We start from the raw sequence: 4,009 nt of genomic DNA on the forward strand, positions 1-4,009 counted from the left end.
CTTCACAGCGTGAGAGCAGTGCGTCTGCTTTCCAGCAGGCACCAACAGTACCAAAAGCAGCACCTACACGATCTGATTCAGCAGACCCAACCAAAAGCATAACTGCTTTTTTTATACAGAAAGGGATGGGTAAGTCCGTTGCTGTTGCAAAGGGAAAAGAGGACCAGCAAAGCCGAGCACCAATGAACATTGAGCGGATGGTTCAGGCCTATCTGGATGACACAACAGAGGTGTTCATGGAGCAAAGCCCATTGGTCTATTGGTATGAAAGAAGGAGACAGTGGCCAGTGCTGAGCAGGCTGGCGATAAAGTAGCTGGCTTGTCCTGTAGCCAGTGTCTCCTCTGAGCGGGTTTTCAGTGCTGCTGGTGCCATTGTCACATCGAAAAGGACTAGTCTCTCCCCCAAAAGCGTGGAGCGGCTGACAATGATAAAAATGAATCAACGCTTCATACCACCAGACTATCAAGTACGTGAATCACCGCCGGATGAAGAAAGCGAGTGTGAAGAAGACGTCCTCACTACTGGGTTACATGACCTACTTCTGTCTGAACGCACAGAGTTTGAGGACGAGCTCCTCTTCCCTGACAACTAGGACAGGTATGTTAAAGGAATGATGCAATGCATTGCATAGGATTGTTTAGCCGACTCTGAGCAAATGTGCATGGAATTAAAGTATACTAGTAGTAACTTCAGACTCACGTGATGGGCAATTTTCCCATGTTATTTAATATTATAAATTATTTATGCACTTGTGACCCTACTACTACAGGTGCAGTCAGTACTTAATTTATCGTTCGTAGTGCATGTTCATGTTGCACAACGTACATTATTTGGTGAAACAGTCCCCCCTCCACCCCCCCAACAAACACAAATGAACTTCAAATGTTTTCTTGTGAAAATAATATCTTTGTTTTATTTTTATATTTTAATAATGATAATAGAAAAATAAAATATATAACTAATGTAACCCCCTGACCCAGAGCTGTCCCTACCCTCCCCTAACCCCAACCAAATTTCAACCCAAATGTACACCCCAACTCCCACATCCCACCCACCAACAAAAGGATTAAAAAAGGGGCAAAAAACAGGGTCCATTTCAAAGCCGGCGGGCTTTCAGGTGTTTGTCCACCAGTATCTTGACACGCTCCTCTAGACCGTCCTCCTGCTTCTTCCGTTCCTCCTCCAACTTCGCTACCCGGCGGAGAATCTTTGCTTTGAAATCACGGCACCTACACTTGCATGCATGTTGTTGTTGTTGTTGTTGTGGGGGGGCCGCCGAAGATGTAACAATGCGGCGGCGGGCGGCTGCCTGACCACGGCGACGTAGTCCTGCAGGCTTGGGGCCCGGGGCATTGGAAGAGGCAGCAGCTGCTGCCGCCGCCTCCTCCTCCTCCTCCTCGGCCTGATCCACCAGCCGGCGGTAGGCCTCTACAATTGCCTGCAGTTTCCGCTGCCGGGCCCGGACTGCCAACTCCTTCCTGGTTGGTTTTTGGGAAGGAGTAACTATAAAGAAAGAAACAGAATTGTTAATCCAAACTCCCCGCAAATCAAGAACACAACATTGATTCAACACATAGTGGGCGGCACAGTAGCACTAGCAAGCAAGCTGAGTACCAGAAATTGTGTTGCGTCTATCTTGAACATTCTACAGCCTCTATTAATTTGTCGGACTTTTTGTCACGGCTTTATGCCTGCCCTATTAGCATGGGTGTACTTCAACGGTCACACACATTAGAACGAACACCTGTCTTTTACATATCTCCTTTTGTTCCGGGAAGGCGGGAACACTCTCAAAGTAACATTAATTAACAGGGGGCAGCTAGTAGCACATGTCTAGTAAAGACTATAATACTTTATACCGCGCAACAAACCTTATTTGGTTTGTGTTTCACCAGCAACGACCCATGCACCCAGTCGTCCCCTCCTTCCCTTGCCTTTGGGTTTGCCCAAAACACCGCAGCTGCTGAGACTATCCACTAACCACCGGTATTGGGTGTGTCTCCCAACCACGCTGGCAGCTGTGTTTTCCCCTTTACATGCTTTAACAACAACCCATGCATCCGACTGCTATCAGGCACTTGCATTACTGTAGTGGTAATGCTTAGCATGCTAATGACAAGTAAAGGTAACATCATATATTTTCCAGTAGAGTACAGTGAGAAAGTTTTCCCCTCCCACCAAGTAATGCAGATCACTATTGAATGTAACTTACCATCGCCCGCCGCTGTTGGCTCCCCCCCCACTGCTGCTGGTGTAGGTGCCTCTGTTCCTCCTGTCCCCGCCGGGAGCGCTGAAGCAGCGCCGCTGTCCCCGTCGGCACTGGTCGATGGTAAGGGTTCTGCACCTATAAAAATAAGTACGCCTTTTTAGATGGATGCACAGCCCCCTTTGTACTTGTTCACCAAGAATGGAGTTCTTCAAAACAGTTAAGTCCAACGTACGTAATCAGTATGAGTCCACATTGCATAGTACAGCAGAGTCACTACACATATTATTAGCATTCATTGTTATGGTATGGTACCCAAGCTCATCTCATCTGTCCTGCTACTCTAGTCCTTGGAAATTGGAAGTGAACTATGTAACCTTTGTACATCAATGTATCCAGTTTTGCGCATGTGTTAACTCGCAGCTTGTTGCGCAGTACGAGAAGACGCTCTGGGGCAACACATCATTGTTCAATGCATACACCTGAAGAGGTGGGAAAGTAAAAGGGCCCGTATTTAAGTTTTTTATGTGGATTGTGGGATAGAGTTTGCTTACAGGTTACAACTTCTTTTTAGCATGGCTGCATAAAACTGGCATAAATGTATTTAATACTGTCTAACGTGCACCACTTTTGTCATTATTTTTCGGCAGGTGAGAAGATTGCCTTCTACGAAGCGGACATTTCCATAGCTTACAAAAAAAGAGGAATATCTGACCAGTATACGTTGGTGAGAGGTCTCCGATAGTTGCCACATTTCCCTATTGTGCACTAGTAGCTGTACAAATGTTGATTACTTTATTATGCCTGTTTTAACTCTGGATTTTTTCTGGTGGGCCCTTCAACGTATTGGACGGAAGCACTTAAAAACATTGATGTTACTTACTTACTTCTAACAAAATAAAGCTTTTGAATGACCACTTTGACTCTGAAGTTTATTTTCAGTGTCTGTTGTCTTAGAGACTCACACGAGTGAGTGAGCAAAAGGGGGTTTCTTAGGTAACGGTTTGTGTCCTAAAAGCATTCGGCATCTTGGTATTGGGGTTCAGGAGTGTGATTTGAACAATAGACCAATGACTCAGGCCATATAGGCTGACGTTCAGTGAATTGTGCGTTCCTCAGAGTTCTGTGACTGAGGTGTAAGTAAGGTCCAACCTGCCTATCAGTACCAACAACATCCAATTTTCGTGTGCATAGTTACATAGTTGTGTAATATGTATATAACTCCATAGGAGATAGAAGAATACCCACAAGACTAGTAGTGGTATACTAACGTTTACAAAAATACTAGACAAACATCATTCTGGATGCCTACTTGGTTGCTGTCAATTGACAAAGCACTGCAGACACATTACAGAGGAAAAAACAAGCACTGTTGGACTTACTGGGGACAGCAGCAGGATCCTCAGTAGAGGAGCTCTGTGTAACTGGTGGTTCACCCGCCGACTCGGTCCCTGTATTCTGCTTGCCCCTGGGTTCTGTGGTTCATGTAAAAATTAAAATAATAAACATAGATAAATACATTGAGTGATGTGAAACATAGACATAATTGCAAATCACACTGCTACAGTGGAACAGAGCCGGAGGCAACAAATCCATGCCAGGGGCCGCAACGCAAATATGTATCCATCCTTAGAGTATTATTAAATTAAGGATATCTATTGGTGCGGTGGCCCCTGAAGTTTGGTGCCCCTGTGCAGTTGCACAGCTTGCACATGCCCCCTAGAGCCGGCCCTGGCTGAGGTAAGAAGAACAAAGTAACGTTAGCATTCTTTGCAAGAAAAGGATTCCATTCATGCAGAAGA

General features: G+C 45.5%; 2 long non-coding RNA genes across 2 annotated transcripts; one reads left to right on the top strand and one right to left on the bottom strand.

The window, feature by feature from the left end:
• Positions 1-320: 320 nt before the first annotated feature.
• Positions 321-3,122, top strand: LOC144801634 (uncharacterized). Its single transcript, XR_013605442.1, has 2 exons — positions 321-598; positions 2,858-3,122. It is a non-coding gene; the product is annotated as an uncharacterized LOC144801634 (long non-coding RNA).
• Positions 1,256-3,656, bottom strand: LOC144801645 (uncharacterized). Its single transcript, XR_013605453.1, has 3 exons — positions 3,590-3,656; positions 2,214-2,345; positions 1,256-1,504 (listed from the first exon to the last, which is right to left on the bottom strand). It is a non-coding gene; the product is annotated as an uncharacterized LOC144801645 (long non-coding RNA).
• Between the last annotated feature and the right edge of the window lie 353 nt (positions 3,657-4,009).

Source organism: Lissotriton helveticus, chromosome 1_2 (assembly GCF_964261635.1).
Source record: "Lissotriton helveticus chromosome 1_2, aLisHel1.1, whole genome shotgun sequence".
In the NCBI taxonomy this organism is placed as follows: Eukaryota; Metazoa; Chordata; class Amphibia; order Caudata; family Salamandridae; genus Lissotriton; species Lissotriton helveticus.